General features: G+C 44.6%; 1 long non-coding RNA gene across 1 annotated transcript in view; it reads right to left on the bottom strand.

Annotated features, from left to right (window-relative positions):
• Positions 1-1269: 1269 nt before the first annotated feature.
• LOC132210456 (uncharacterized) overlaps positions 1270-14516 on the bottom strand; it is a 42951-nt gene continuing 29704 nt past the window's right edge. The window contains exon 3 of the long non-coding RNA XR_009446592.1: positions 1270-2186. This is a non-coding gene — a long non-coding RNA (uncharacterized LOC132210456). The remainder of the gene's footprint in view (positions 2187-14516) is intronic.

Raw genomic sequence — 14516 nt, forward strand, 5'->3', positions numbered from 1 at the left:
GGCCTGTACTGTGCTGTACTGTTCGATGTTCTATATCAATACTCCTACGGGTTCTGCCATTCACTGTATAATTTCCACCCATATTAGACCTTCCAAAACACATCGCCTCATGTTTGGCTGGATTAAAATCCATCTGAAAGTTGGAGATTACTATATAGCTGAGATAACAAGAGAGTTTTGCAGCTTGAAAGTATTAAGTGGTACACAGTTTTAGCTGTGCAAGACAACTTTGCTCTTGGAAAAATGGGATTGTTGCTTTATTGAAACCGAGCAGCACCAGGACTCCTTTTTGTGAGTTAAGGAAAAAAAAAACTGCCTGATGATAGCCCTTGGATTGATTGAGCTACAGCTTGCTCTAAAACTGTAGGTGCAGAACAGCCAGAGATATCCAGAACCTGAGAACAGAAAACACCCTGTTCCCCGTCCCCCCACCCTCTCTATGCATGTGTGTGAAAAGACAAAAATGTTTCAAAGAAATCATTCTAACAAGAAAAGACCTCAGTCCATGTCGGAGTTCAGGGATATGCAAGCTAGGTGGATGACCCTTTGGCAATGCAGAGGTACAGGGCTGGGTCTCGGCGGGACAATATTGGGAGTGTTAGTGTAAACTCAATGGGCCGAAAAGGTCTGCTTCCACGCTGCAGCGATTCTATGATTCTCTGACCAGATTAACTATCAAAGTGATGAACAACCGTCACTTTACAAACAACAATTTGTCGTCATTGCTTGAAATCAGAAGCAATTAAAAAGGAAATGTAAGAGACAACTTAAACAACACTTGTGAGTTTGAGTTGTAATCTTTAGAATTTTGTTTCCAGTCTTTTTTCACCCCAATATCAGTGTTAAATTGCCTGTCTTTTGTATGTTTTAATTGTATGAATGTGTGTGCATTTAGGGTTTTCAAAGGGTGACTCTCTCAGTCACATAGTAGTAATTTGCAATCCTTGTTTTTCTTTGCCGTTTGTTATGGTTAAATGTGTTGCAATACGTAGTTATTTTCTGTTAATGACAAAATCTGATGTGATTTGCTTTTGCCCTGAACAGCACTTTGCCAGACAAAATGGTCGTCTTGGTGATCTATTGGGATATCTATGCATTTTATGATGGCTTGTGCACCTTGATTATATAAACTGTAATAATTCATAACATTTATGAGATAATTTAGTACTGTGGGATACAATTCTAGTTTAAGCTTATCCCACTTTGTTGCTGTACGTACAAGGAGGATTGAAACAAGGTTAGGCAATCTTTATCTTTATTCTTGCAGGTTTTTGATTACTTTAATCAGGTCATGGACAAATGTGATATTTGAGCGTGGAATCTTCAGGGTTTTAACTGATGCATTCATGTTGCAACTGATGCAACTTATGAACTGTTCACTGATGGAACAACTACAACTGGGCTAGTCGTCTAGTTGTTTCATCATTCAGAAGGATTTCTGGTGTTCATCCAAAGGAGCAAAATTTCCAGTTAAGGCATCTAAGGGGAGGCAGTGACCTAAACGGTATTACCACTGGACTGTTAATCCAGAGGCCTAGGAAATATTCCGGGGACCTGGGTTCCAATTCTGCCACGGCAGGTAGTGGAATTTGAATCTAATGAAGACCGTGAATCCGTTGTCATTGGGAAAAAAACCATCTGGTTCACTAATGTCCTTTAAAGGAAGGAAATTTCCATCCCCTCCTGGTCTGGCCTACATGTGACACCAAATCCACAGCAATGTGGTTGACTCTAAACTACCTTCTGGGCAATTAGGGATGGACAGTAAATGCTGGCTCGATCAATGATTTTTGATTTGATTTATTTTGCCGTTGTCACATATACCTAAACACAGTGAAAAGTTTTGTTTTGCTTGCAGTACAGGCTGATCGTAACATACAAGGAAGTACCGATCATAGGGTGTTTAGGCAGAGTGAGGCATACAAGGTTATGGCCATCCAGGAGGTGCACAAATGGAAGGTCAACATTAGATTTGAAATTAGAACGGCCCATTCAGTAGTCCAAGAACAGTTAGGAGGAAGCTGTTCTTGAACTTTTTAGTACATGTATTCAAACTTCTGCATCTTCTGCCTGACAGAAGAGGTTGGAAAAGAGTATTAGCAGGGTGGGAGGGGCCTTTGATGATATTGGCAGCCGTTCCATGGCAATGAGAAGTGCAGGTGGACTCCATGGATGACTTTCAAGTCCTGTGAATGAAAAAACAAAAAACATCAGACCATAAAATGTGAGGCTGGATGAACACAGTAGGCCAAGCAGCATCTCAAGAGCACAAAAGCTGACATCTCGGGCCTAGACCCTTCATCAGAGAGGGGGATGGGGTGAGGGTTCTGGAATAAATAGGGAGAGAGGGGGAGGCGGACCAAAGATGGAGAGAAAAGAAGATAGGTGGAGAGGAGAGCATAGGTGGGGAGGTAGGGAGGGGATAGGTCAGTCCGGGGAAGACGGGCAGGTCAAGGTGGCGGGATGAGGTTAGTAGGTAGGAGATGGAGGTGCGGCTTGGGGTGGGAGGAAGGGATGGGTGAGAGGAAGAACAGGTTAGGGAGGCAGAGACAGGTTGGACTGGTTTTGGGATGCAGTGGGTGGGGGGAAGAGCTGGGCTGGTTGTGTGGTGCAGGTGGGGGAGGGGATGAACTGGGCTGGTTTTGGGATGCGGTGGGGGAAGGGGAGATTTTGAAGCTGGTGAAGTCCACATTGATACCGTTGGGCTGCAGGGATCCCAAGCGGAATAGGAGTTGCTGTTCCTGCAACCTTCGGGTGGCATCATTGTGGCACTGCAGGAGGCCCATGATGGACATGCCATCTAAAGAATGGGAGGGGGAGTGGAAATGGTTTGCGACTGGGAGGTGCAATTGTTTATTGCGAACTGAGCGGAGGTGTTCTGCAAAGCAGTCCCCAAGCCTCCGCTTATTTTCCCCAATGTGTCAGACCAGTTGTGTGCGGATAGCTCGTCCTATGTTGGTGGCACCACACTGACTAATTCCTGAGTCCATCTCACGTATGATGCATAAAAAGACGATTTTGACACTTGCATCAATATCAACATGAACAAAGTAAAAGCTGAGCATTGCTTTTGGGGTATATCACTTGACAGGAGGTAAAGGCTTCAGCTTTTCTGGACGTTGTCCATATGGTGTGTTGAATTGATCACTGGATAGACCGGAGTATAAAAGTTGTGACATTATAGATATTTCTTGGATTTCATTCACATGCCAGCATGCCATTGATGGAATTTTGGGAATGACTGTGATATGATTTCTTGGTTGATGCTTCTCCACAAACTGCACTTCAGTTTTGTCTAGACAATTGCGTTTTGTGCATGTTTTAGCCTAACATACCCTTGTAGAAAATAGTTTGCACACGCTGTGACATGCTGGTCTCTGTCTTCACTGACCACATTGATGGCTGCAACAGAGTCAAGCACCTAAGATTTGGCTGGGCTGCATCAATGGCTTCAAACATGTCTATTTGCTTATAATGCACGGGCCCTGTGTCCTTTGTGTTTGTCTAGAAGAGATTTCCTGGTGGATTTAGAACATAGGACATAACAACACAGTACAGGCCCTTCAGCCCTTGAGGTTGTGCCGACCTGTCATACCAATCTCAAGTCCAGCTAACCTACACTATTCCATGTATGTCCATATGTTTGTCCAATGATGACTTAAATGTACCTAAAGTTGGCGAATCTACTACCGTTGCAGGCAAAGCGTTCCATTCCCTTACTACTCTGAGTAAAGAAACTACCTCTGACATCTGTCCTATATCTTTCACCCCTCAATTTAAAGCTGTGCCCCCTCGTGCTCGCCGTCACCATCCTAGGAAAAAGGCTCTCTCTATCAACCCTTTCTAACCCTCTGATTATTTTATAGGTTTCAATTAAGTCACCTCTCAACCTTCTTCTCTCTAATGAAAACAGCCTCAAGTCCCTCAGCCTTTCCTCATAAGACCTTCCCTCCATACCAGGCAACATCCTAGTAAATCTCCACTGCACCCTTTCCAAAGCTTCCACATTCTTCTTATAATGCAGTGACCAGAACTGTACACAATACTCCAAGTGCAGCCGCACCAGAGTTTTGTACAGCTGCAGCATAACCTCTTGGTTCCGGAACTCGATCCCTCAATTAATAAAAGCTAAAACACTGTATGCCTTCTTAACAGCCCTGTCAACCTGGGTGGCAACTTTCAAGGATCTGTGTACACGGACACCGAGATCTCTCTGCTCATCTATACTACTAAGAATCTTACCATTAGCCGTGTACTTTGCCTTCTGGTTACTCCTACCAAAGTGCATCACCTCACATTTGTCTGCATTAAACTCCATTTGCCATCTCTCAGCCCAGCTCTGCAGCTTATCTATGTCTCTCTGCAACCTGCAGCATCCTTCGTCACTATCCACAACTCTACCAACCTTAGTGTCGTCTGCAAATTTACTAATCCATCCTTCTACACCCTCATCCAGGTCATTTATAAAAATGACAAACAGCAGTGGACCCAACACTGACCCTTGCTGTACACCACTAGTAACTGGTCTCCAGGATGAACATTTCCCATCAACTACCACCCTCTGTCTTCTTTCAGCAAGCCAATTTCCGATCCAAACTGCTATATCTCCCACAATTCCATTCCTCCGCATTTTGTACAATAGCCTATTGTGGGGAACTTTATCGAATGCCTTGCTGAAATCCATATACACCACATCAACCGGTTTACTCTCATCTAACTGTTTGGTCACCTTCTCAAAGAACTTAAGTTGTAGAGGCAATGACCAGTACATGAGCCTTTCAGCTCAGTCAGCGTCAGTGGAATCATACAGCTGTGGCACAGATAGTGAGACTTCTGTTTAAACAACTTAATCTGTGGAAGTATTGCAGTAAGGATGAATCATAATGAAAAGAAATGGTCACACAACTGTAGAGTATTGGCAGCAGGGTGAAGGAGAGAGCATGTGTTCTCAAAGTGATCGACCTAGTCATTTCAAATCATAAAGTTGCTTCATCATTGGTGCCTGCTACCGAGCACTATCTCACTGTGATTTTGTTGAGAATCTCAAAAGGATATTTTCAGTTCTGTAGTTGCCTTTGAATGCATCAGATACGAAGCAATCGATCAGATAAAGGCCCTCACACAAAACAAGCTCTTCACAGAATTATGTTCCCATGTATCATATTTCATTCTCCATTCCCTCCCTCATTCCAACTGTGCAATTTGCTCCTCTCCACTTCCGAATTTTTTTAAAACTAACCATCAACAGGACATGGGCATCATTAGCACAGGAAGAGGGGGAAACCCTGAAGCTGCCATGTGCCTCAGCCACCAGCAAAATGGATGTCAGCTGTGGCTTAGCACTCAGAGGAAATTAAGGGTCTAATCTAAGCTGATACTGCAACACAGAACTGAGGGAGTGTTGGGAATGGAATGTCTGAGACACTTTCTTAAGGATATGACATCAACCTCAGGCTCTGTCGGGCCTCTCAGGTAGTCTTAAAGATCCATTAGCACTATTTGCAACACAGACAGGACACATTATACGAATTAGATATTCAAGAGGAATGTTGGGAAACATTTCTACACATTCAAAGGGTAGCAGAGGGTTGGAACACTCTTTCACAAACAGAAGTGCATGCTAGATCAGTTGTTAGCTTTAAAATCGGAGATATATTTTTCCTAACAAGATATTAAATGATTTGGGCCAAAGGCAGGCATATGGATTAGGCCCTCAGATCAGCCATTAAATGGTGCAACAGGCTATAGGGGCTGAATGACCTACTCCTGTTCCTATATCTCAAAGTTTTTTCTATCAATCCCTTTTACTCAACCAACATCATTGCACATGGCAATACCCAGTCATTGTCACATTGACGACCATGCGACCATCACTGTATGTGTAATGCCTAGATAACAAAGCGTGGAGCTGGATGAACACGGCAGGCTCGGATTCTACAGCATCTGCAGTTCCCATTATCTCGTGTAATGCCTATCCCGGTTCTTAAATTACAACAGCAACGTGCATTTTTACAGCATCTTTAATATATTAAACTGTCCCAGGGTATTTTATAGGAATGTTATGGAAGAAAATGTGATTCTGTACTATTAGTACATTTTAAGGAGTGTCTTAAAAGTGAGATACAAAAGGGACTTAGGAGTCCTAGTTCAGGATTCTCTTAAGGTTAATAGGCAGGTTCAGTTGGTTGTTAGAAAAGCAAATGTAATATTTGTAAAAACAGAAAGAACTGTGGCTGCTGTAAGTCAGGAGCAAAAACAAAGTTGCTGGAAAAGCTCAGCAGGTATGGCAGGATCTGTGAAGGAAAAAACAGAGTTAATGTTTTGGGTCACTGGACCTGAAATGTTAGCTCTGTTTTTTCCTTCTCAGGTGCTGCCAGACCCAATGTAGTATTTGTGTTCATTTCAAAAGAGCTAGAATACAAGAGCAGAGATACACTATTGAGGTTGTGTAAAATCAGACTGTGTCTAGCACCATCTTATTTTTGACTTTTTGTAATTATCTCTCTGCCTCCTTTAATCAAATTATCGGTTATCCCTCCACTTGCTATTCAGCTGCTGACACTTTACTCACACCATCTGACCTGCAAGTACTTGTTATTTAGCTGGTCAACACTCCAATCACACTATTTGCACTATCTAAATTACCTGGAATTATTTTGCAAAGATCTCTCCACCTACAAATTCTGTGCCTGTGCACCTCCCTTCACTTCACCTGATGAAGGAGCAGCGCTCCAAAAGCTTACGATTTCAATAAACCTGTTGAACTATAACCTGGTGTCATGTGACTGCTGACCTAGTTCAAAGATGCACAGGTTAGATGGGTCAGCCATGGTTAAAACCCCTTGTGGGGTATTGGGGATGGGTTGGGTCAAGGTGGAATGCTCCTCAGAGGGTCAATGCAGAGTCGATGGGCTGCATGACCTCTTTCTAAATTGCAGTGATTTTACGAAATTCAGATAATGTGGAAAAGGTCATCGACCAGGAACATTGACTATTTCCCTCCTTAAACGCTGCATAACCCACTGAGTTTCTTCAATTTTGTTTACAGTTTTACATTCCCAGCACCTGCTGCATTTTGCTTTTCTTAAATCAGTCTCTGTTTAGCCCTAGGGAGTCTTAACACTAACAATGTTTTGCTTCACACTTATCCAAAGTCAGAAAAAGGAGTTGTCGGATGAGCTCAGCAAGTCTGGCAGCATCTGTGAAGAGAAGTCAGAGTTAACTTTGAGTCAAGTGGCCCTTCCTCAATGCTGCAAAGCTGAACTTTCCCAGCGTGGAGCTGGAGGAACACAGCAGGCCAGGCAGCATTAGAGGAGCTGGAAAGTTGACGTTTTGGGTCAGGACCCTTCTGAAACCTCAGCTTTCCTGTTCTTCTGATGCTGCCTGGCCTGCTGTGTTCCTCCAGCTCCACAGTGTGTTATCGCTGACTTCAACATTGGCAGTTCTTACTGTCTCTGAGCTTTCCTAGTAATTTCTGTTTTTGTGTCTGATTTACAGCACCTGCATTTCTTTCGGTTTTTATTGAAGAAAACTACAAAACTGTGGCTAAAAATGAAAAAAAAACACAAACAAACAAAAAAAAACTCAAAACAAATCTTCAACTCTCTGTCAACTGGGAACTGCTCAGGCCAGTGAGGAAATTGTTACAGTTTACTGAAGGTGTTCACTGCTGTTAACGTGAATGATCTTTTATCCAGGTTTTGTTTTGTTGCCGAATGTGATCTTCGAAAGCACACGGGTCAAACCCTCGAGTGTGTGCTCAAGCATGTGAAAAACAAACAGCGGAACTCAACATCCTCATTTGTGGCCACCAGAACTAGACCAGCTAAGCAAACCCATCTGTGGAATGCACCTCGGAGTCCTTTTGGGAGTGGTGCTGGCTCTCACCAGATTGCACGGGAACGTTGGGCTGCAAAAAAAATTTTAAAAGCCACAAGATTAAAATAAACGGATTAAAGAGGAATTCTGTTTGATGTTCAGGGTACTTTAACCTTCGTACATTTTCCCAAGTGTTTGAAATTTAATCTAAATGCAAGGAATTCACCCTCAGCACTTTTACAGTTCAGGCCACACTTGGAATGACAAGGTAAGAGACAAGTTCAGAACGGGTTAAAAGGAAAGTTGTTTTCCCCCTCAGACACATTGGTGCAGTGGAAGTGTCCCTACCCCTGGACTAGGAGGTCTGGGTTCAAGTCCCACCCGTTCCAGACGTGTGTAATTACAACTCTGTGCTGGTTGTTTAGGGAGGGGAAAAAGGAAAAATAGGTCAAATTAAAACCCAATCACATCAGGTTTGGGAAACTGCATGACAGTGATGGGTTATGCAGAATGAGGCCACCAGTAGTGTGTGATGGAGAGACAGGAGAATTAACTGGGCTGAATGGTCTTTCTTATCTGTGTGGATCTTTGTATAAATTCTTTTCATTTTTTTTAAAAAAAAGCTTCAACTGATAGAATTGAGAGATTGGTCTTGCAGAATTTAGCCAAGAGAGAAAAAGCAGGATGAGTGTTGAAAAGGAGCTGAGCAGGAGGTGGGGCGGGTGGGACCTGGTGAGATTTTGGGCTGACCTGATAGAGGGGGTGGGGTGCAATACCAGCACGAGGTGGACAGGAGCACAGGGAATGGGTGAGTAAAATCAGCAGGACCAGACAGATAAGGGTGTAAATGGAAAATGTGTGTGTTCGGGACGGTATTGGGTTGGGTAAGAGAAGGGTATTACAAGTTAGCACAAGGCAAGCTACAAGTTGGCAAGATAGGTACTAGGGATTGGAGAGGGTAAGTGAAGGTCGGAATAGAGGGTACATAATTACAAGCAGGAAAACTATAAACCATGATGGAATGAATGTGAACATGACCCTCCACAAATGATAAACAAAAACAGAAATTGCTGGCAAAGCTGAGCAGGTCGGGCAGTATGTGCTGACAGAACTCAGTTAACATTTCAGGTCAAGTGACCCTTCCTCCACAAATGATCTTGGCATATCTGAAAGTGAGGTTTAAAAGGATCTGCTGTACAATGTTATGAAGAAAATTCATACTGCACTCAAAACATAAATCGGCATTGCCTCATGCTCCCAAGAGGAGCTCAAACAGTTCATCCACTTCACCAACACCTTCCACCCCAACCTTAAGTTCACCTGGACCATCTCCAACACATCCCTCACCTTCCTGGACCTTTCTGTCTCCATTTCTGGCTACCATCTACAAACCAATGTCCATTCCATGCCCACCGACTCCCACAGTTACCTAGAATATGCCTCCTCCCACCCACCTTCCTGCAAAAATTCCATCCCTTGTTCCCAATTCTTTCACCTCCATGGCATCTGCTCCCAGCATGAGGCATTCCACTCCCGTGCATCCCAGATAGTCTCGTTCTTCAAAGACTGCAAAATCCCCACCCCCCGCCACAGTGGTCGAGAACGCCCTCGACAGTGTCTCCCACATTTCCCGCACCTCATCCGTCACACCCCACCCATGAAATAACTGCCGCAAGAGAATCCCCCTAGTCCTCACATACCACCCCACCAACCTCCGGATACAACGCATCATCCTCCGACACTTCTGCCATCTGCAATCTAACCCCACAACCAAAGACTTCTTCCCATCCCCACCCTTGTCTGCCTTCCAGAGAGACCACTCTCTCCGCGACTTCCTTATCCGCTCCATACTCCTCTCCAACACCCCACTTTCCCCTGCAACTGCAGGAAGTGCTACACTTGCCCCCCACACCTCCTCCCTCACCCCCATCCCAGGCCCAAGATGACTTTCCACATCAACCAGATGTTCACTTGCACATCTGCCAATGTGGTATACTGCATCCGCTGTACCCGTTGTGGCTCCTCTACATTGGGGAAACCAAGCGGAGGCTTGGGGACCGCTTTGCGGAACACCTCCACCTAGTTCGCACTAAACAACTGCACCTCCCAGTCGCGAACCATTTCAACTCCCCCTCCCATTCCTTAGGATGACATGTCCATCATGGGCCTCCTGCAGTGCCACAATGATGCCACCTGAAGGTTGCAGGAACAGCAACTCATTTTCCGCTTGCGAACCCTGCAGCCCAATGGTATCAAGGTGGACTTCACAAGCTTCAAAATCTCCCCTCCCCCCAAAGCATCCCAAAACTAGCCCAGCTCATTCCTGCCTCCCTAACCTGTTCTTCCTCTCACCTATCCCCTGCTCCCACCTCAAGCCGCACCCCCATTTCCTACCTACTAACCTCACACCGCCCCCTTGACCCGTCTATCCTCCCCGACTGACCTAATCCCTCCCTACCTCCCCACCTATCCTCTCCTCTATCCATCTTCGGTCTGCCTCCCCCTCTCTCCCTATTTATTTCAGAATCCACTCTCCATCCCCGTTTTCTGATGAAGGGTCTAGGCCCGAAACATCAGCTTTTGTGCTCCCGAGATGCTGCTTGGCCTGCTGTGTTCATCTAGCTCCACATTTTATCTGGGATTGTCCAGATCTGCAGTTCCCATTATCTCTGCTTCTCTCTCCACGTTGCCAAACATGCTGAGTTCCTCCAATGTTATCCATGTTTCAGACTTTCAGTATTCGTAGAATTTTGATTTTATTCGAATACAAAGATATCAATGCTCCAAAATTCTGGCCCTCAACACTTTTGTGATGCTAAGAGATAAGAAAGCTGAATACTTCACTTTTTAAAAAGAGTGAGGTAATTGAAAGATGATGCAGAAGACTATAGTCAGCTCCCTGCTGTGGGCAATGATTCAAACCAACGAAAGGTTGTGGAATTCTTCCTCAGAGCGAGAGCAATGAGGTCTAATGGAGGTGGTAGATTTGAAATTCTGGGACCATTTAAGAACCATTGCAACACTATGATGGAGCAAACCCTATGGGAGGGCGGAGGCAAAACTGGACAATAGGTTTTCTCATCTCCATCAAAACTGTGATCTTTGATCCACTCCACTTTACATACTGCAAACGTGAACCTAGCAACAGAAAGCTTTACACTAGCAAACTGTATGATTTTATGAAATAGGAGGAGTCGACCATCTGGCCCCTCAAGCCTGCTCCACCATTCAAAAAGATTATGGCTGATCTTTCCGTGGAGTCAGTTCCACTTACCTGCCTGCTCACCATAACCCCTTAATTACTTCACTGTTCAAAAATCTACCTATCTTTCCCTTCGCAACATTGACTGAAGTAGCCTCAAGTGTTTTACAGGGCAGGAAATTTCACAGATTCACAATCCTTGGGGAGAACAAGTCCTTCCTGAGCACAGTCCTCAATCTGCTTTCCCTTATTTTGAGGTTCTGCTCCCTAGTTCTAGTTTCACCCACCAGTGGAAACAACCTTCCTGCTTCTGCCTTACCTATTACCTTCATTAAGATTGTTGCAGTATCTCTATGCACACTCAACTTAGTCTGAAGTATGGTTTCTAAGTTTGGTCAGCCGTAGTTCAGCTGGTAGCACTCCTGCCTTGAAGGTTGTGGGTTCAATTCCCACTCCGGGACTGAGACACCCCTGCATTGTTGCAAGTTCTATCTTTCAGCTGTGATATTCAGATATAGACCTGCCTGTAACCTTTCAGGTGCATGCAAAGATCCCACCAGGCTCTGAGGAAAGGCAGGAGAATTCTCACCAGTGTCCTGACACTATTTCTCCCTTAACAAACATCACTGATAAACCCCAGAGAATGGGGCAGGTGACGGTGTAAGCTTGAGTGTACTTTACAGGTGGTGAAACTAGTCGTGGGTGCTGTAGCTGTGCAGTGTAAGTGTGAGCTATCACTCTGACTCTGCTCTATATGATGAGCACACGGAGAAGTAAAGAAAGATTAAAGTGTGCCTGCATAATGCAAGAAGATGAAAAGGAATGCAAGAATGATTTCAGTGACAGTGAGATACATTATTGATGGTCTCTAAGATATGGATTCCTTTAATCTGTCCTTGGAGATGGGTCCAGTGCACAAAGCCAGGAAAAAAAAACTCAACAGCAATAACCCAGGGTAGCTTCAAAGATGCCGTTATCTCCTACCTCTTGTTACAATTTATTTTGTTGTTCCAGTTGCCTTTCATATTTTTTTTTTGCTGTCTTATTAATCACCTCTGCTTTGATCTGCCGGTAGTACTTAGCAGGATTGCAGTCAGTACTAAGTGGCTTCAGATACAATGGTTTAACAGCCCATGTCTTCAGGTTGCTTTCGAGATGCTGTTTGTTCCAGAGACAACCCCCACTTCCCACAGGCCTTGCCCGCACCCAACGAATGCTGATGAGTGCAACCACACCTTCCCTTGCCTTTGAACGTGGATCCAGGATCGATAAGGCACAGAAATTCTTGAGTCCTTTCTAGCTTGTTTTTGGGAGCAAGACTATCACTAGATCCAGGACTTTCACTGGAATTAGACGACACAGTTTAAGCATAAAGGGAATTCCCATTTAAGATGGTGATGAGGATTTATTTCCCCTCTCTGGAGGATTGTTCATCTATGGAATTCTCTTCCCCCCCAAGACTAATGCAGGCTGGGTCATTGAATATATTTGTGGTTGAGATGTATCGTCTCCCTTGTCAGTCAAGAGTCTGAGATCTTCAGGGGTACACTGGTCACAAATCAGACCGGCCATGATCTCATCAGAAAAGGCTGTAAGGGCGAAATTCAGATTCGTACAATGCAGAAGAGATCTTTAGGGGTCATTTTAAAAACAAAAAAACCTGAAAGAACTGCAGATGCTGTAAATCAGGAACTAAAACAAAAGTTGCTGGAAAAGCTCAGCAGGTCTGGCAGCAGCTGCAAAGGGAAAAACAGAGTTAACGTTTCGGGTCTGGTGACCATTCCTCAGAACTGTTCCGAGAAAGGGTCACTGGAGTGGAAATATTAACTTTTTTCCACCCCCCCCTTCACAGATGCTGCCAGACCTGGTGGGCTTTTCCAGCAACTTTGTTTTTGTTCCTTGGGCTCATCAAGTCTGCACTAACATAGTGACCACCAAAAGTGCGCTAATCCCAATTTCCTACATTTATCCGATATTCTTGAATGTTATGGTATTTGAAGTACTCATCCAAATATTTTTTAAAGGTTGTAAGGTTTCTGGCCTCTGCCACCTTCACACCACTCAGAGTGAGAAGAGTCCCCCCCCCCCCCCCCCAAATCCTGTCTGAATCTCCTGCCCCTTACCCAAAAACTATTCCATCTCATGACTGACCCCTCAACCAAAGGGAACAGATGCTCTCTATTCATCCTGTCCATATCCCTCAATCTTATGCACCTCAAATCATGCCCCCTCTTGGTCTTCTCTGCTCTAGTGTCTCCGAATAGCTGAATTTCTCCACCCCAGGCAATGTCCTGGAGAACCTCCTCCATACCCCTGCCAGTGTTATCACATCCTGTAGTGAGGTGACCACAACTGCACACAGTACTCCAGCTGTAGCCTGGCCAACATGCTGTACGACCTCAACATTACCTCTTTGCTCTCGTGCTCAATGCCATGACTGACAAACGCAAGGGTCCCAATGCATTCTTAAGAATTCTATTCACGTGCTCTGCTGACTTCAGGAATCTGTGAATAATTACTCAAACATCCTTTGTGCACCTAATGACCTAAATTTGATCCTAATTTCTATGTCCATATATATCTATGCCTTTATCATTTTGTACGAATCTACTGGATCATCACAACCTCACAAGGATCAAAAGTAATGCAAGATTTTAACATGAGCCCCATTTTGGTGAATCGAAACAGTTGCTTCTCCAAGATCAGTATATCCTACCTGAGGTGTGGAGCCCAAAACTAAAACTCAAATTCCTCCAGGTGTCTCTGTAGGTCACACACCATCCCTAAGCAGACATAAAAATACTACAGATGTTGGAAGCCAATACTGGAAACAGAAGATATTGAGAATAGTCAACCCCATGTGATGGCAATGGGTACAATTCCATGCTCTTCTCCAAGGTGAGAATTTGACAGTTGAGGATCATATTGCATCTTATCACCTCAACCCCAATTGTATACAATCCTTCCCACCAGTGACACAACCTTCCTGCTCTGTAAAAGCCCAGTTGAAGGCCTGATCTCCCCATCATTGCTATTAACTTAATAAAAAGAGGTCATGGCTATCCACGTGAAGACCACAACAGGCAAGCTCTGGGATACTGACTTGCAGGAATTGTGGCAAGGGCTTCCCTTGTTTCAAAGGAATTCCAGTGTCTGTTTGAGGTTATTGGTATTGGAAAGGGGAAGCCTGTGTTAGCCAGCTTTTGCTGCTGATGTGTCTTTGCATCTCCCACCTGTAATGCCCTTCCTGCCATCACTCACATCTGCCCACCTCTCTCAATCCAAGGCGGAGGATGGTAGTACCAGCAGCCATCACTCACCTCCTGGCACTGCCAAGCCCAGGAGAGTTGCCAGCCTCTGACTGGTCTGCTGCTAGAATGTGGTGGGGCTTCCAACCTTGTGGTCCTTAATCCACTAGTTGGCCAAGTGCATGAGAGCTACAGGGCGTCAGGAATATTTGCTAATGGAGGCACAACATGGGGGTCTCTTAAACCTA

Source organism: Stegostoma tigrinum, chromosome 1 (genome assembly GCF_030684315.1).
Source record: "Stegostoma tigrinum isolate sSteTig4 chromosome 1, sSteTig4.hap1, whole genome shotgun sequence".
Lineage (NCBI taxonomy): Eukaryota > Metazoa > Chordata > Chondrichthyes > Orectolobiformes > Stegostomatidae > Stegostoma > Stegostoma tigrinum.